This window comes from Syngnathoides biaculeatus, chromosome 13 (assembly GCF_019802595.1).
Source record: "Syngnathoides biaculeatus isolate LvHL_M chromosome 13, ASM1980259v1, whole genome shotgun sequence".
NCBI classification, from domain to species: Eukaryota; Metazoa; Chordata; class Actinopteri; order Syngnathiformes; family Syngnathidae; genus Syngnathoides; species Syngnathoides biaculeatus.
The window spans coordinates 1,382,850-1,403,175 of NC_084652.1; the positions used below are offsets into that span (position 1 = coordinate 1,382,850).

Consider the following 20,326-nt stretch of genomic DNA (forward strand, 5'->3'; position numbering starts at 1 on the left):
TTAGTGTGAGAGCAGACCAGCAGCTGAGGGGCTCAAGCAGAGGGCCAGACCGGGGATTGAGTTCAGAGGGGAAGGACTTAACGCAGAAACTGATAGAAAATATAGAAGGAGCATCCACACCGACAGGACAAACCAGATGATGATGCAGCCGAGATGGTAAAAATAGCAAGCACGGGTGGGATGTCGAAGTGTAAAATGTTTCACGTGGTGTCAGCGTCTTTTGGCGTCAAAGCCATCTTGAGCGCTGTATCGGGTGGTAGTACTGCGCCGCGATACCAGAACGGGGCCACCAGACAGTAGCCGCGCTGGCTCCAGACTCCCTCGACATCTCTTTCACAGATGCTCCCCTCTCATCGATTAGTTCCAGACCCCTCAAAAAGACAGCTCGGAGTTGGATTCCACTTGAACTGATCCCAGCTCAGGGTCTTAAGCCCACCAGTTCCTAGGGCAGACGCTACTAAGGTGCGCCTCGGGATTAAACTCCCGAACTAACTAAATAACTAAGGTAAGGGGCCACATATTATGTACTTTACAGTAGCTGATCCATCAACCTGAGGCTGGTATCCCGGAGTTGTACACGACATGCTGTTGGAAGCAGCGTGGGGAAATGGCCGAACAATACCGATCCACTTACATTTCATACTTGTCAGCTACTGGTGTGTTTACACTTGGCGACAGCTCAGATTTTTCCTCTCAAGCCCAAAAGACGCATTTTTCCCCAGCTGGTGTTTGAAAGTCACGCAGGATTCCTTGACCTCAGTCAGCATATATTAGTCCACTCCATTCTGGCTTGTGTTGCCGTTTCGTACTTTCTAGCATGAGCTTCGGTCATGAACCATCTTTGCACGAGCCTTTCATTGGAAATATTAAGATGATGCAGCAAGTGATTGCTCATTATCACGGTTTCCATATTTAAGGCAAAAAGGGAGCAGTTCAAACAAACATTCTATACTTTTTACGGGATGAATGTGAATAAAGATCATTTAACTTATGATTGAATCAAACAGAAGTATGACGTTCAATGTATGACAGTGAAATGTCTTACCTTTTATTGTCAATATTTTCTTATTCTCCAGGGGTCTTTAGTTTATGACGTTTCAATGCTAACGACATTGTTCGATCAAGTCATTTGGTTTTTTAGAATACTGTATGTGGTTATCCGGTTCGAAAAGGTACTTACTCTCTTACTGCCATATTTACTTTTTCATTAGATTGTTTCGTTTATGGACTAGAAGTGAAGTGCTTTTTTTTTCATCCAGTTATTGACTGTAATTGTGATTTGACACGTTCTGACTTGCATACAATGTCAGATTATGTAGTAAGAACGAAAGAACAGAACTACACCATTAACAAAGGAATCCAATGCGTTCCTATAATAAACAGTGGTGGGGAAAAAAAAGCACAAATTGTCCTTCGAGTTTATTTCTAGCAAGAAAGAAAAAGCTGACTCAAACTTACTCGGAACAGACTGTTGGCTAAAGAGCCACATGCTGCTTCACCATGCCTAAATACTAAGTCTTTGGCATATGACCACATGTCGCAAGCCGTTTTTGTAAATATCCAGTGTTCCCTAAAATAACCAACATTAAATCAAAATATAACATGAGCCTTTTCTCATGTTGCTGCAACTTGCTCTACAGGATGTTTAGTCTTGCATAAAAATGGTGCAATATACCAAGAGACAATCCAAGGTATTACATGGCCAAACATACCACATGCCTCAGTTGCTGCAGTGCAGCTACTTAATTTAAAACATATTCTAAAAAAAAAAAACTCAATACAAACTTTGTATCGTGAGGGCAGCCTGACTGCTTAATCACTCAGAACTTCCACCGCTGATCCAAAGTGAATTTTGACAAATACTGTACTGTACTGTGCTGTGCTCAAGGTCCTATGTAAAGGGGGATTGGAGAGAGCCCAGGAAATTGCTATTTGACGTGGCTAGCTACTCCAGCCATGCTGTCCTCCATACTGGGACAAATTGCGTCTTGGGCAGCTGCCAAGGTGTAAAATGCCCAATTTCAGTCTCGGCTATTTAGGAGGCAATCATGCACAAGGTCAAGCCGGTCCCAACACTTCATTCCTCATCTATTTTGTTTCCACCTCTGACAGCTAAATGATGGTGGACGTCCACTCTGCTGATTCGAACACCGGTCTGCAAAACACATGCGCGCATGTACAACGTTCACGTGTGGCTGACCTGTTCGTGTTCTGTCGGGACAAGGAGAACAAATGCGTGACATCATTCTGAACCCACAGTTGGAGTACTGGCCACCCTGTTGGTTCTTATTTGGGGCCGTAATGGAAGATTGCCAGAGTATGTTTTCTATTTTAGCACATTTTCCCATAAATCGTACTGTCTTGAGTTCTGCTGGATGCTCCACAATCTAAAATGATATCTTTATGTACATGGAAAGAAATCCCATGTAACGGGCGATTAAATACGCCTATCAGAGTGAACAGTCAATACATCCTTGACCAAGTTACTGTTGTATGAGTACAAATTCAGCACCAAGGCCATCAACGTCTGTTTGTTTTGGTGGTGTGCCTGCCCACTCATCAAAATTATGAAATTAAACAAGTGATTTTTGAAGCAAGCCTCAGATTTTTATGATGTCATCATTGTCAATTTGTGCTTGTTCATGTCTCCGATCAAGTGGTGCATCCCTGAGCGAAAATATAATTGACGCTTGCGGGATAAACTTCACACTAAAATTCCAATATGAGGCTCCAAACATCTTGAGGCTAAATAGCCATCATCGCCTACCCATGCCGTGGTAATGCAAACATCGGAGAGTCGTGGTCATTAGCATTAGACAGGGCAGCCCTCCAAAACTTCAAAAATTCATGTTCTTGGCGATATTTTCATTTAAGCATGTCACATGCATTTTATTGCATTGAGAAACCAAATGAGTTTAGATGGGGGAAATGGCATAATGTGTCTCTTTTAAAGTGGTGGCAAGCTTCAATGGGTGCTCGAGGGCCATAGTCTCAATCCGAGCGGTACATTTGTAAGTGAGGCAATATTTCTATAGAGGGGGCTGGGGGGACTGCTTCCCTCTACAGCTCTCTGGCGGCAATTTCCAATGGGCGGAAATTTTTGCAAAGTTAACATTCTGACATTGCGGTCATTTCCATATCTGTTCCTTGTGAGCATTTTTCTGAAGAACTATACGATTCAGTCACTGTCCCGATGGGAAATGATGGTATGAAGGATGACAGGCATTTTTTTCTCCCCCCAAACCTCTGTCCCTCCTCCTGAATTCTTCTTGGGTGGGTCGGCAGGGGCCACAAAAAAAAAAAAAAAAAAACAGCAAAAGGGGCTAACCTTTGGTCCTAGAAGGGGCTCCAATTTGGCGGCGTTAGAAGTATTGGCAGTGCGCTTCATTTTGTTTTATTGCTAGTTCAGGATTTCTTTTTTTTCCCATGAAATTTTGAACAACACACTCATTTACTCATCAAGTAGGTGCAGGTGTTTATTTACTCACCTTCAGATGGGAGAAGTGGTTTAAAAACTGCACAAACACAAATTATGGTTGCGTACGACACTGTGAAGCGGTCACGTCAGAGTCCACGGGAACGCAGTGCGTTGTCAGCGTTGCTGTTTTGGGTAGCGAGGGTATCAAGGATCTTAGCCGATCATTATATTATGAATTTAAAACTGAAATTGTGGATGACAGACTAACTGAGAAATGGTGTAAGTGGCCACTACTTGGGGCAATCTGGTAAGTGGCCATCGGGGGCAGTGTTCCCCTTTATTCTGTCACGTATGCTATATTGGTTGCTGTTCTCTTTGACTCTATTCCTTTTGTCTGTTCCTTTTAATAATTTTTCCACTGTGCTCTTACCCAACTTCGACAGTTCATCCCAAACACGCCACTGTTTCAGGAAATAATAAAAACACCGCTTCCTGCGCTTCAGGGCACTTTTTTCAAAAAACATTTGCCGCCCAGCTCATAACGGCGCTTCCGTGTTTTAGACGCACGCTCAGTGTCGGACTTGACAAAGTGCAGAATATAAGTGGAGTCTTTCATGAAGTTTCATGCAGATTCGGCGCGTTCTGCCTACACGTACAAAGTCAGACACAGATTGTGCGTGAGAGTGCCTGGTCTTCATTAGTGGACACGGGTTAAAAAGAGGTCACTCTCTCAAAACACTGGTCGACAACATAAAACCTGTGTGGTTTGTGCAGCCAGCGAATCACCTGCCTACTTGTCTTCTGACCTACTCTGCTCACTTTCGCCAGGCGCAGCTTATTAGTGATTACTCGACAAAATTACATTTCAAAGCAGTGGCGGCTTCTATAAACTCCAGTTTTAAGGTATATAGTGCACGACTGATGGAAAAAATCCCACACCGTTGCTGCATGGAGATGTTGCATGACAGCTTTTGCAAATTGCGGAGAGTCGGGGATCCCTGCTTCCGATTAAGTCTCATTCGGCCGAATTCGTTTTGTCAAAATATGAGTCGAAAATGGCTGCTTCAAAGCAAAATGGCCAAATTCCTGTTCAATTTCAAGCATGGGTCTTTTGGGCCTAACATTTTGCGTGTCACATTATATTGTTAACAATTTTGTGTTGAAACTGCTTTTTGAGGGCATCAGTTTGGGGGGTGGGATTTCTTTGGTAACCCTAAAATAATTTTCACCAGGATACGAGGGCTTCTTTGTTTGTCTGAATTTAGAGTGTAATATTATATGTGGGGGGGGGGGGGGAGCTCAGTTGGGTCGTCCAGTGACCCAAGGCCCAACGGTGTCAATCCTAGGTCCAACTTTTTGCTGTTGAAGTGACTTTGGGCAAGGCAGGGAAGCCGAAATTGCCCCCAGTGGGGCTGGCAGTGCCTTACATGGCAGCAGCCACCCACTGCCATGCAAATGAGTAAACGTGAGCACACATACATAACTTTGGGCACCTTGATGGTACAGATAAACGTGCTACATGATGTTTGTGCGATTTACAAGCAAATCAAGTAACTGTTTTTTTCCCCAGAGAGCAAAGAGAACTTGTACTGTTTGTAGCAATATGTTAAAGAGACAATTGTCTGATGCTTTATATTACAAGTGACATCGACACTTATTTCCGTGAGCCCATCGTCAGGGTGTCCGTTTGTTAGCATTAAGCAAGCGGACTCGTGTTTGACAATATGGCACGGCTTGGGTGAACATTTTGGTGTTTCGTCTTTTACTCTATGAGTCAGTTTTATAGTCAACGTCAACTGGTAGGGACAAATAAAACAGCTGGAAGGAAGGAAGTTGCCTCTTTTTCGGAGAACTGTGGGAGTGACAGCGAGAACACGCAATCAGGAGGACTATGTAAAGTATGTTTCATCTGGAACAAGTCTCCCGCGATGAAAGGGGCTTTATTGATCCGTAAACGTAAAGTCATTGTCAGTGATGTTTCGAAAGCATCTCCCTTCTTGATGTTTCAAGCTTTGTCTGACTGTAATATTTGACTGCAAAGCTATTCCCAGGTATACTTAACAGTGTGACACTGAGCAAGTAGCTACTCATTGGCCATCACGGTCAGACAGTAGCATAAAATGACCCCATTAAAAGAAAGCTAAATATTGACAGAGGGTTTAGGTTTGGCTGACTGCAAGTCAAAATATAACATGTCTGAGCTGCCTTTTTTTTTTTTTCCTCCTTTACTATTTGGAGTTTGTTTTTTCAAAGCAAAACTAAAAAAAGCAATTTGTAATTTGACTATTTTGTAAAAGTAAGAAAATGTTCTCCTTTCTTTGGCCTCTTTAGCACCACAGATGACTTGGAAAGAGTTGACCCCCGTCTCGGGTTGATTATTTAGCTATGCCTTCACTCAACACCCCCCTCGCTGACCACCTCCGAAGCCCACCTCCCCCGACCCCAAAAGACCACTACTCCGCGCCCAGATTTACTGCAAAATGCGTGTGTGTTCCCCCGTATTTGTGCACATTCCCCAAGCGTCAACCGCCCGCTCGCCTACGCCGCCCTTTGAACGTTCGCGCTAAGCCGGCGAGCGGACATAAATCCAACACGCCCAACGCTGGGGGAGTCGACCATTTTTACGCAGCAGCCTAATTGCTGAACTTTGCCACGGCCCGCATTGCCGAGCTGAATGATTTGTCACAATTCCCGCCTTTGTGTAATCAATTACCAGGCCAGCACAGACAGCCAGTTAATATTTTAAATAAAAATGGCTCCCATTTGGATTCTTTTTTTTTTTTCTTCCTTTTTCAAAAGGTTTAACAAGGTTAAGGCCACATGACAAGTGAGGAATGTTTTGGCCTTTTCAACCCGCCCTCTTAATATCATAATGAACTGGCGGGCGCAGGGGCTGTCATGTAGCGCGTAGCATAACTCTAAATCTATCATTGTCGCTTGGCGCAAACACATAACACATAACACGCACGGCTCACGATGGCAGGCGGAGCGAAAACGTCAGGAAAATTCGATTACATCTGGAAAATTTTGGAGTGAGGAGCTTCGTGGCCACCTAGCACGTCTATCAATTCAGCCTTTCGAGGGGATTGTGGGAAAACGCGAGCGCGGCGGCCCGTCAGAAGGCAACGTGAGCGATTGTTATGACTGTGAGGTCGCGCTGCACTCGGGCCGACCCGTCGCCATGACGCATCGTTGCCCGGTAACAAGGAATTGGCTCGGAACGGCCTTTCTTTTTTTTTTTTTTTTTTTGCTCCACTTCAATTTGCACAAATTCAATTTGGAAGAGGGGATTTTGCTTTTTATGATGCAAAATGAATAAAGAGCTAAAGTTCAGGAAAATATTCAAACCCTAACTGACATGATTATAGCTCTCATGTATAAATAAATACGTTTATTTCATAATGTTAGGAGCAAGTTTTACAACAATGCAATGCTGTTCCATGCCACTACAGACATCAATCACAGTAATGCAAGCATTGTTAAATAAATGAAAATACACTGAAAGTCAATCAAAAAATATCATTATTTGTCGAAGCAGACTAGACTGTTTGAATAGACCTTGATCAATTACAAATATATTTGAGTAATACAATGACAGATGTAGATATTAAAAAAAGGGCCTTAATAAACGATCAAGACAATCTTGATCTCTTAATCTTAGTTACTGAATATAATTACAATACTGCACTGAACCCACTGAAAATGTATAAAAAAGTAATTTTCGATTGCACCGTATTCTGAAGAAATCAAAATAAACAATTTAGGTTGCTGAAGTTGGTTTGGTTAAAGCAACTCAAAATAACCACAAAGCAGTGTTAATGCATTCCAATTTAAAGTTTAATTTAAAGCCACCGGCCTTGGACCTCTGGCAGCATATAGCAAACCACGTTGGAATGATGGTGATAACGCGGGATGTTCGATATCACTTTTTTCAGATCGATACCAGCACGAATATCCAGTCTTCAGTACTCGCCAATAACCAAGTACCAATACCTTTTAATACTTAAATTTGAATCAACACAATGACAGATAGTTTTGAACCCAAACCTCTTTCTTACTCTGTGATGTGTCAAATCACCACAGTCCAGCGCCCCCTACTGGAGAGTTTGGACTTACTCAATGTCCGATTTTTTTTTTTTCTCCCTTAAGTATCAATGGATGGTATCCGCAGCTTTCACAAGTACCAAATACCTTGAAAATAGGCTGGTCCCCTCCCAATACTTGCTATCGGTACATGCGCGCCCCAGTAATTAGTAATTTATGTTCTATTACATTTTGTAAGTAAGTTCCACTGAATGGATATTGTTTGTTATTTTATTTGCCTAAACTAATCTTCTAGAATAACACGGCAAATTCTTCCCGAGCATGTCTAATCAGGCCGGTAACACAGCATGCCCAGAAAGGACGAAAAACATGTCAGAAGCAATCGAACAATTTCCATCACTTTGAGATTGAAATGTGAGGTGCATCGAAGCCAATAATGCGCCAGTCACAATTGGGGCCATACATCTCTGTTCCACTTGGCCTGTGTTTGTGTTTCACGCTCATGTAGCGCCGCATATTTGCACACCCCGCATGCCTAATCCGCGCGACTTCAGCCTTTTCCAGCCACATCCAGCTCTGAGCCAAGATTATTCGCCCCGGCGTCCATATGAGTGAACCACTTTGTGCTCGGCGCTGAAAATAGCACGGGGCTCTCAATTATTGGGAACGGAGCAAACACAGGTGCGGAATCCCCAGCACGGCCCCCCACCCACCCACCACACGCCACCGCTGCCCCCAAACGCCCCACGCATACACACCCTGCCCGCAGAATAAAGCCACTCTTGTCCCGGTGAGGCCGGGCAGGAAGGCCAGATCCCCTCGGCGGCCTTTGAAGGGCACCCGGTCCGCGGCGTGCTGGGTGCCGGCGCTAAAAGGGACCTTTTAGCGGTGTGGAAATGAAACGTCCCGCATCAATCATCCATTTCCACATGTGAAGTATTGAGCGGTAATTGCTGACTGCTAACTCATCACCTTCTCCTGAATGTGTTTGCACAGTTTTGGCGAAGCCACTGCTATGGTTTAAAAGCATTTAAACCAAATACTTTTGCCCTGGTGGGTGAGGAATAAAAGCCCTGGCCCAATGTGTGCCCACTTCTGCAACTACATGTGGTGTGGCAATCCTTTTTTTTTTTATGTTTTTGACGTACAGAGGAGAATTGCTTGACTTCTGTTCTTACAGTGGTGGCATAACGGAATGAAGTTGGAACACAGCGTAGTTGGTTCCTAACATACGTGAAAGTCATAATTACAGGAAATATTTGAACAAAAAACATTTCCACGCCATAAACCTAATATCTTAAATTATCCTTGATTGTAATTTTTGATTAAAACACTGATAGAAGTCATATTTACTGTAAACATATGTATGAAAAACATTACACCATATATCTAAAACATTATAACGACAAATAGTCAGTATTGCGGCAACTGAGCGCATCTTCTTGCGCTGCATGATGCAAACTAGTTCTTTGTGTGCCGTTCGTAACCGTGAAACGTTTACCGAATTGCCAAAATCGCAATTTCGAATGTCAGAGTGTAACAGTCTTTTACTAACCTAAATTTGTGCAGGAGGAAACTCATAATTATAGGACGGTAAACAAACATTTTAAACACTTTGCAGGCCATATATTTAAAACATTCTGATGATATAAAGCCAATATAGCAGTACCCTTACTTAGTATCTTACTTTCTTTTGCCATTTAACCATGCTGTCATCCAACCATGCTTTACAAACTCGTACATCGCTAGGGCAGACACAGAACAGTTAACCTTTAAAAAGATGAATAAAAAATGTTTTCCTGAGAGACTACAATAAAGGGAGGTCGTCAGAATGGTGCGGCAAAAACTGCTTCAACGTATGTTGTTCGGGCCTCGGTTGCATTCGTTCACTTGGAGCTTAGCTCGCACCGCCAGAAGTGCAGACCACCGAGGAGAAGAGAGGCAGGCTAGTAATAAACGCTATGGATGGCGATGAGCCAACAACTGTATCCATAGTCATAGCAATGATCTCATTATAAACAAGTCGAGATAAAGAGGTTACAATGAAAGAGGGAGCGACAGAAGGGAAGGAGGGAAGCTCGGGTCATCGAAGGAGATCAAGAGGGAGGCTCGGCCAATGGCCGCGGAACGAAGACACGATCCGGACGAGCCTGAGACCTCTCGAAGCATTATCGAGGTTTAGGTTTTGACTGAAACGACGATGGTCCTGACAGCGAGAGGCCTGGCCCCCATTCCATTTTGAAACATTTTAAACAACACATTGTAAACTTCAAGAGTCGTCGTCTACTCGCTTTACGGTACAACAGTGACCGTCCATGCCGTGGTTTCTCTTTGGGGAGCAGAATTTTAATTACCATTCTAAATTTTACAGGAAGCTAATGCAGAGATGCTAGTAGTAGAAATATGATCTCTTCTCCTGGTTCCGGTTAGGACTTGCGCAGCCACCATTGGGACCGGGAAAAGGCACTCTACAGGACTTGCTTGGGCAGCCCTTTTGCAAAGAGTTGCAAGAATCCAACCTTGAGGTCACAAAAAAAAAAAGATCTAGGTTTTTGGTATCAGCTAGCAGCTAACAGTTTCAATACATTTTTTAAAAATATTTTGTACACTGTTCCCAAGTGAAGTAACATTGTGAAGGAAACAATAAACAGCGATTGACTTATCTTTAGTTTTGGTGAACTATTGCATCCCGACTAAGCAAAGTTTTTCTAACTGCAATTACAAGTTGGAAGTTGCTCCTGTGGTGAAAGACGGTCGGTGCGTGGACGGGGGCGACAAAGAGCAGAGCCGCAGACACAATGAGCGCTCTGTTTGGCCGGCGGTTCTTCCGCAGCGGCGAATTGGGGGGGGGCCTCGAATTCCCGCTTCTCCGCATTGGTCGGGCCAGCGACGGTTTGACGCGGGGCGAGCCAATCTCCAGCAATTGTTGACCGACCAATTGCAGGACGCCCCAAACGGTGTCTGCTGTTCAGACGGGCTGAATTCTGGCTATCATCAGTCGGCTGTGCAGGGCACTTTTCAGTGTGGCTTACTTCGATTTACATTGATGAGATGCTATATGATAATCGTCTTCCATGTTTTGATAGATTATACCATATACGAGATTTTCTGGCTGCCGTATGGTATTCATACATAATTCCCCATCAACATTATGATTGATGTTTTATTTTATTCTCAAATCCTTTCTGTTGCTACATGCAATGCTGACTATTTATATTTATACGTATTATATATTTATTGACAATAAATTAAAAATAATGTATCATTCATTCTTTAACAATACTCTGCAAATATAATAACCGTAGCATAAAAAAATCAGTCATTGCGTCCCTTGAAAAGCACAACACTAATTTTCCATGCATATCTTGATGTATTTTTTATTATTCATATAGAGTTGCCACATAAACTGCTGTTCAGTCTCATCGCCTCATGTTGCAAATATATGCAATATTTCTCATGCTACAAAACCAAAATATCACCATCGGGAGATCAATAAGAGTTTATTGTAATCTGTTTAATTTCATTACACTTTTGTGTGTGTGTGTGTGTGTGTTTTGCTCAACTGCAATGTGTGCATAAAAGTGTAATCATGCAAAGAAAGTGCTGAACAAGAATTCCACTTACACTCGTAATTATTTTGGTAAGTGCGAGACAAAACCCTCTCTGGTCAAATATTTCTACAGGACTAAACTAAAAATAACGACAGCAGATCTCTGTCTTAGGTTCAGTGCAGCCTTGAGCCCCCCCAAAAAAAAAAAAAAAAAAAAAGAAACCCTCTCAGAAGTTGTGTGTGGCCCACACAGGAAATTAAGAAACCTCCGCAGCTTTAAGCATATTTACGTCTGAATTATCTGCGAGCGCCGGATTGAAACACAAGGTTCAGCGTGTGCTCATGCACAGCATGTGTGGTCACTCGGGGTCAATATTGGGAGAGAAAAAGGCTCACACTGTTTAAGAGTTCCCATCAGGATCTTTTTTTTTTCCATTATTACTTTTTTTTTCAAGTGGCGATCACTATATTGAGCAATTTTTCACAAAATATTCTTCAAATATGAAAAGTTTTTAACCTTAAAATGCAAAAAAAAGTGTACTGACTAAGCAGCATACTAAGTATAATTTGCTGTTGTATGCTCGTGTATATTGAAGTTGAAACTGTAGAGTAACTATCATACTGTATTACTCCAATGTTACTCATTTCATACATCATTTCACGAGAAGAAAATTCACTTTCAATGCCAAATTATATGGCTGAACAAAACATACCAGAAATTATCAAACAAAAAATACCCCCAAAAAATCATAAATTTTGCATCACCTTATCAAGTTGGATAAAAAAAATCCAAGTATTGTTTTATTCATTTATTTAAAATGTATGATACAAATATGGCTAGAACTCAACTGAAACATTTGTAAGTGAAAAATAACCAAAAACAAAAAAAGTTTTTTTTTAATATATATTGAACTCTCATCTAGAACCAATGCAAGAAATAAATAAATAAACACTCAAAAAGAAAAAAAAAATCCACATCAAATATACTATTACCCTCCGTACTGAAACTATAATGTATGATAACAAAACAATCACAATAATGGTATTTTGTCCCACCTGTAGTTCATATATTCCAATATATAAGAAACCAGAAAATAATGGAGTTGTGCGCGTGCATGTGTGGATGTGTGTGTGTGTGTGTGTGTGTGTGTGTGTGTGTGTGTGTGTGTGTGGTGGCTGCCCGGGACCCAACAGAAACAAGAACTATTTATTTTAGCAAGAAGTAGAAGACAGCAGAGCCCAGAGATGAGATGGATCCTCTTGTGAACACCTCAGGCTAACGGCTCGCACATAAAATGATCTCACACATACCACACACACACGCACGCACGCACACACACACACACACACACACACACACACACACACACAAAGGCGATACAGTAGAGCGCAGCCAGCCAGTGACCAGCAAGCCTCCGTGGGCACACACATTTACACAGATGGTTCTTGTACGAGCGGATTAGAGAGCATATTTCCTCAATAAGCGGGAACAACAAAGGCTAGTGCTGAATTTATTATGTCTTAATTGAGGAGACCTACGTGGATGTGTATTTGTGTGCGAACAAGCCTCTGGTGTTTTTGGGTCATATAATCTCTGTCAGGATTGGGAGATTACATGCCGCTGGACAGACAAGAGCTACACTTGCGGACCATCTCTGCCTCTCAAAGACAGGGAGTAGATTCCCATTGAAATTCTGATCAGGTGCCTTTTCCCCCCGGATACTAGTTTTGGAATTATTTCCGTCGCTGGGCAATTTTGTGTTTTTGTGGTTTTGCTTTCTTGGGCCAACAGTCAAATTTGTTATCGTTTAAAACGGATCACTAGGAAGTCATAATAATAATTTAAAAAAAAGATGTTAATGTCTATCAAACCATCACTGGAGGATGAAAATTCAAAAAATGAATAAATAGTGCCCTTCCAGGGATTTAAATTAATTAGGTGTGTGTGTGTGTGTGAATGTTTATTGAACGTCACTGTTTCTATTGTTCCAATCAAAAATCAAATATTACTCTAATAATTTAATAATAAAGCAAATATTACAAAATATTTCACAGGTAACTTAGACTATAACTGAAGAATATGTAGCATAGGTCTGCTTATAAAAATAAACATTTTTAGAGCTCGGTAAAGTAATTTGTGTAGGGGTCGAATATGGAATTGTGGCCCACAGATGGTTAATAATTAATCTTTGGCATTTTTTTCTTTTGTTGGTATTATTGATTGACATGTTGTTGAACTATTATCTCTATCTTTTTAAAGTCTATTATTATTATTGGCCAGTTAGATATAAAACAGGCCTCAATGTATTATTTTCAATACTTTCTCACAAATATTTTAAATATAATTCTAGCAACATCGACTTTCCAAACAGTACATTCTGTCACCCTGACAACAACTAGCAAGACAATTACAAATAACATAGCACTAATTAAACATCTTGAATATAAAATATATTGATCATCAGGATTTTTTCTTTAACAGAAAATTACATTTTTTTACTAGAATGTAAACAGGGAAAAAAATTACTTCATATTGATTTCTATTCTTTTTTATTTGTTTTATTATTTTTATTATTTTTTTTTATTTTGTATTTATTTTAGCTGTCAAAATGTCAATAATTCAATTTTTACAACAGTGCTATGCTAAGGCCTCAGAAACCTACACTGTCCTGTAACCGCATGCCAACACAACCAGAAATACGCCCGAACGCTTGGGGGCGGGGGGAACGGCCGCCCTCCAAGGTGAGCCGAGTCCGGGCCGTGCGAGGACGAGCACGGGAAAGCGCCGCCGTCAATTAATCACGGCTAATGAGCTGGAACGCTGCGGCCCAAGCCGGCTTCCACGTCCATCGACCCGCACGCACGCACGCTAACGTGTGAAGGGCAGAACAACAAACATTGTTTTCCCCACTCCGTGTTGTTCGGTCACTTCATGAGATCTTTTCATGACCTTAAAGGTTAGTATTATCTCCACACTACAATCCAATTCTTAAAAATAGAGGCGGGAACAGTACTAGCAAAACCAAATGTTCCCATGCTTTAGCTAGCATAGTTTTTGTAAGAACAGACATCAAACACCGTAGAAGTCTTTTAAATAATTTTCACTGTTGGGTAATATTTTGCTTTTTGGAATCTGTCTCTGTTCTCGTCACACTCCCTGGTTCACGTTCCGCCACGTCACTGCTGTCCATTTTTTTTTCCCACCAAGATCTCAAACAATTAGTGAAGCGCTTAACTGCTGTTGACTTTACGTCTCTCAACTGCCATCTTGTTTTTGCATTGTTCCATCATCCCCAGAGGACTACAAAAAAAAAAAAATAATAAAGAAGCAAGCCTATTTCAACAAAGTAACGACTAGAAAGTATATCAGATATCTGTTGACATGTAGAGACTGCAAAAGTAAAAAGTCACCAGAAAAATAAATGGCCACGTACTGAATACAAGTATCTGAAAAATGTTCTTCCTTATACTAACGGAGAATTTGAACGTCATTTATTTCCACTGCTGGTTACGAAATCCTTTGATTGTCTTCCGAGTGGGGCGGGGGGGGGGGGGGAGTGGAAATGTGGCAAATATCTTTCCTCAATAATTCTCACAGTAACGCAACTAACCATTGTTGTTTCACAGTTTCTTGGCATCGACGTGAGCCGCCGCACCGACCGCTTGTAATGAACAGAATTTAAACAAACAAAAAAATGCGACGCGATGAAGGAGAGGAGGAGAAAAAGAGAGAGAAGTGATGTCACGCGAAGTAACGAATGGCACATTCCTTTTTGTTGATGTTTTTTTTGAAGCACTCGATGCATTCGGAGGTGCTCAGATTCTCCTTAATACCTCCTTACGACGTAACAAATGATGCGAAGCAAAGCGGGGCAGGCGCAAAGGAGTAATATCCTCATTTTAAGATCCGACACGATGCAGCTGTTATTATTCGATGTTACAAATGGCCGACTGCACATATAGTGCGGTTTCTCAGCTCGTCGCTGGCTACTGTGCGCGCTCCAGCTGCACGCCTCTTTACTGTAACACTAATCCTCGTGGCACATACATCATGCGAGCAAACGTTTCAGTGATCGTTCCTGGGACGGTGGGGGTGTTCACGTTCAAAGTCTCCTGTGTCACTTGGTGCCCCCCACCCCCACCGCCCTTGGACCGCTGACAGCTGATTGCAGGCAGCGATGCGGGCCAAGACAATTGTCAGAAAATATACACCCGCGTTTGTCGTCTTAAAAAAGTCGGGGTCATCTCTTGGGGAGGCCTGTAAATTATTGCGGCTAATATTTTTTTTTTTTTTTTTTTTTACAATGCTTGAGGTCTGAGTATGACGGGTGATGACTTTATGCCACATAATCACATGATTATGGAATACTTGTCTAGCCTGACGTGCTTGGTTTGTAGCCTGATGCCCACGCATAAAATGTGGCGTCTGAAGGAATGGATACCTGCGAAGTGTCATATTAAATCCCCGCATACACACAAACACACACACACACACACACACACACACACACACACACACACTCCTTTGCAGATACAAAAGCTTTCCAAAGTCTGGAGGGCTAGTGACGGATGGGGAACCGAGACTTGAAATGTGTGCTATTGCTGTTCACACATTTGTCATATAAATGAGGAAAGTTCAGCCAAAACGACTCGTGGCACACATCCCACTGTGGAACATCCAAGGCAGAAGAATTTTGCACAGTCAAGATGGTGACGAGACAAACCTCTTGTTCAAATGATTCAAATCTTAAATCTTCCCTTGCCAGGACATTTGGTGGGAACATTTTGAGGAAAACGCTGTTCTGTTCCTACTGCGCAAAACAAAAGCCCATAAAGGGGTTCTCGTATCGAAAGTTGACGAGAATTTAATCGGCGTACGCTGGGTGAATGAGTGAAAATTCCCACAGACACTCTCCAAATCTCTTGCTGGGGTTTTCTTTAAGTCAACATTTTTCGTCTCATTTACGAAAACGTGACTGACTCATCACGGATTTGAAAACGGAATGCTTTGCTTTGTGGTACGTAAACTGGGGGGGGTTGAGGAAATAATTATGTCATGACAGGCAGGCCAATAAAGCAAATGCAATAAAAGCAAACCTAAAATTCCTTCCTACCTTACTTGGCCCTCTTTTGAGCCAAACAAAAGCTATGAAATGTTCATGATGTTTCACATGAATCTGACAACCCTGCATGTGCACAGCATTTCTTGCAACATGGAGGCACATACCTCGGGTCAAAACTTTCCAATATTTTGACAATTCATTGCCATTGCAGCATAAAAATGGCCACGATATCTTTGGCAATGTTGAGGATGATCTTGTTATATAGAAAATTCAAAAAAGAATTGAACTCAGTTGCATTTCTTGCAACATGGAGGCACATACCTCGGGTCAAAACTTTCCAATATTTTGACAATTCATTGCCATTGCAGCATAAAAATGGCCACGATATCTTTGGCAATGTTGAGGATGATCTTGTTATATAGAAAATTCAAAAAAGAATTGAACTCAGTTGCATTTCTTGCAACATGGAGGCACATACCTCGGGTCAAAACTTTCCAATATTTTGACAATTCATTGCCATTGCAGCATAAAAATGGACACGATATCTTTGGCAATGTTGAGGATGATCTAGTTATATAGAAAATTCAAAAAAGAATTGAACTCAGTTGATGCTTTCTTGCAAAATGGTCGCTAGAGCAGTCGTAAAAGTTGCTGAAAATAAAAACAAAAATGCAAAGTGACTGTGCTTTTGTACACTTGCTCCTCTCGCTTATCGCCCATGTTGCTAATGGATAAATATTGAATTTCGTTCAACGGAAATTCCTAATAAAACAGATCATGAATATTCTGGTTGAAACGTTCCAAAAGTAAATGAGCCCTGTGGTGCATTTAGGGGTTGACATGGTAGATTTATCAAAATGTGGTCGGTGTAGCAAGGAGAGTTTCACATTGACACAAAAGTGACAGCACCCAGCATTAAAGGAGGTTCAGTGTTGTTCAGCGTGCCTTAAGCAGTTTGTGCATTAATCGATGACAACTAAAAAATATTAAAATTGAATACTGCATTTTCCATTGGATTTGTCCTTATTAGGATCACGGGTAGGGCAGTCTATCTCAGACGACTTTGTGTTATAGGCAGAGAACACCATGGACTAATCACCAGCCTATCGCAGGGCACATGGGGTACAGAAAAATAGGAAGTCATATTTACACCTATGGGCAATTTAGTGTCTTCCTGGAGAAGCACGTTTTGTGCAACGTGGACTACCTGGGAGAAAAAAAAACCCTCACAAGGATGAAGAGTTCATGTAGACCTGAAACGGAGATTTCAAGCCAGATCTGACGTTGAGCCAGACCGTTCTCCAAAGGTGCCTTCCTGGTTCCGCAGCGGAAACCTCTCAGTCAAATCCTTCAAGACAAAGCTGAAAGATTTACTGACGACTTCCTATCGAGCGGCAATTTGATTGATGTTGTAGAACAACTAGTCATGCGCACGCCGCTAACTTTAAAAGGCTAACCAGAGCCCGTCACCCCAAGGCCATTCGTGTACAGACTGCCAAAATATTAGGCTGATGCACATCTTGAAACCACCTTCCTGGTCCCACAGCGGAACATTTTCAGCCAAGTCCTTAGAGAGTGAAATGCCCACACAGTGATCTTTTTTTTATTTGACCGACAACACTAATTTGAGAGCTGGATGTACAAGAATATCACGCACATACCTTCTATAGGCAATAGCTTTTAATGGCCAACTACATCTCCGGCTCGGCTGCATTTTGTACTAGGTTCTAAAATCAGCTCCCTCCATCGGTCCCGTCGATGTGGGAAGAGAAGAGGGCGCGGTGACCTCACTGGTGTGTTTCTAATATCTTCCCAGAAATCCCTGCGGGCAGGATCATCTTGGGTGTTCTAGGGTGGACTCTGGTGTTGTTACATTTAACAGGTTCCCAGCACAGAGCGCAGGCAGGGAGGAGGAAGATGGAGGGGGTGGGGGGGCTACACGGTGGCGAGTCGACTGCCGAGAAGCCAGCTTGACCTGGAGGAAAAAGCACCCTCTGTGCATTGGCTTGAGGGGACTTGGGGGGGGGGGGGGGTAGGTTGAGCTCGACACTGCCCTCTCCCTTTTCTCCCTCTAGGTGGGGAGGAGGCATGGAGGTAATGAAGCTTAAGTGAGCCCAGTGTCTGGTAATGTAATATACACAAAGCCCTTGTCAGGTCTGGATCCAATAATGTGTCATTTACCACGTCTGGAACAGATTGGCCCAGATGATCGGCGTGAACCTTTGCCCGGGTGAAGAGTGCTCCGTACTTAGCATCCCTCGGCCTGCGGGCCTACTAAACAGGCAGGCCCTGGCCTCGCCTCGCCTCGCCTCGCTCCAACGCTCGCACCTCTCCTCCCATCCCGTCGTGGCCGATGCGTGCGTTGGACGAAACACTTCATTGTTGTTTTTTGACCACACTGGAAAGTTTGTCTCAGGTGGCTCGTATTGAGACTCCGCAGAGAGACCTCTGGCGATAGCAGAGGAGAGGATAACTCGACTGCGGGATTTAACACCACAGAACCAACATTTTTGCTTACAATCCACCCAAAGAACTTAATACACTTAATTTCCCAAAGGGGACTGAACAAGTGTACTTTAGAGACAGAAAGATCATCAAAAGGTTTTGGACATAACTTTCCCACAATAGAAACTATCCAGCAACCCCTTTTGGCCTGAAATTTCTATTATGTCACTTTGGTAAACTTGCACCGCAACCTCACAGTCCGAATCCTACCATTTGTGTCGTTTGCTCGTTCTCAACATGCCTGCAAAGGTTTTTCTCTGGGTGCTCCGGGTCCCTCTCAAGTTCCAAAATATGCATTATCAGGTTCATTGATGGCTCTAAGTTGTCAATCGGCGTGAATGCATTGGTCTTTATGCGCCCTTTGACCTGTCCGGGGTGCATCTGGCCTAAAAGCTGAGGAAACTGGACCTGAGAAAAAGAGTTTTTGAAAAAAAGTGGATGGATGTGAATCCTCCCAAGAATGTCAAGGATAAAAACCATCATTGCCAACATCATCATTGCTTAAAGAATAAAGCAAATAGACATTATTTGAGATAAATGATAAATAAATATTCTATAAATTGAGAAATACATCCATCCATCTTTAGATGTTTATCATCACAAAAATCCTCTTTCAAGAAATTTGCTGAAGTTTTGCTGTTGGTGGTTTCTTTTGCTTTTTTTTTTTTTTTTTTTTTTAGCAGCACTGGACAATGCAATCATTCATTCAAATTCCTTTTTTTTTTTTTTACTTCCATGAGAGTTAAAAAGTATCATTTCCTCAGATTATTTTTTTCCCCAAAATAAGACTTTAACAAGTGCCACAAAACAGAATGCGTTCGCCTTGGTTGAGTCGTGATGTGACGGACAAAATATTGATCGATTGCATTCCAACCATTTTCCAAACCGTTTCGTTTACTTCCCCAAATCCAACTGGCATATGTTTTTGAACAATTTAGTGCCACATAGAACATATTTAGTAAAAATAATAAGTCCTCCTAAGTAAGTACTGGTCTCATCCCGATGATCAATTCACTTTCGGTTCTTCAGCCAATAACAAACAACACAAATTGTGCCCTAAAGGCTTCGTGTTCCGAGATCGGAGAGCAAGCTTGTTAAAAGTTGGTGACGCAACTTTGTCAGCTCGTTCACATGCCGCAACGTTTTTTTGTTTTTTTTTTTTTTGTTCAAAGGAATGACTCAGTTGCAGATCGTGTATATCCAAACGGAAGTCCAGCTAGCTATAATGCTCGCTCACAAAGGCATTAAAAAAGCCAGATTACTGTCAAGAAAATGCGTCATATTTATTAAAATGTTTTTATTTTTTTTTGTGTATTGCTTGGAAACCCGACTCGCAGCCTCTCAGAACACTTTGACATGGAGTGCAGAAGTCAACTGAAGACGCAAGTATCACGTCAGATCCAAATATTATATTTGGATTCAAGGATTATGCTTTTGAGAAAATCGTGAAAAATAAAGTAGCACCATGCAAGGTTTGCAATTTGTTATTCATGATTCGTGAAGAGTGAAAGTGGTGAGTCAAAACAACGGGAACGTTTGCGTTTTATGTCTTTTAAATTGAAATTAGGGTTGAGCTTCCGTCCCAATGGGGGAACGTGGAGGGGTGGGGTGGGGGGGGGGGCAATACGTCAGTCGACTTAACCATCTTTGACGCGTGGATGGAAACGGAAGTGGAGACGATTTGAAACAGACTCCATAAATCGTGATGTCATCTGATTTCCTCATTTGCGGACAAGCGAACGTCCG

At 42.2% G+C, this 20,326-nt stretch overlaps 1 protein-coding gene across 5 annotated transcripts in view; it reads right to left on the minus strand.

The window, feature by feature from the left end:
* foxc1a (forkhead box C1a) overlaps nucleotides 1-20,326 on the minus strand; it is a 152,944-nt gene that overhangs the window by 50,832 nt on the left and 81,786 nt on the right. Inside the window, exon 4 of one of the 5 annotated variants that reach the window (XR_009797778.1) lies at nucleotides 9,220-9,981. The exons of 3 other annotated variants lie outside the window; for them this stretch is intronic. The gene's annotated coding sequence lies outside the window, so the exon portion shown is untranslated. Of the gene's footprint in view, nucleotides 1-9,219; nucleotides 9,982-18,803; nucleotides 18,989-20,326 lie in introns of those variants that run through there. One more of the 5 variants, XR_009797777.1, reaches the window with a different exon arrangement.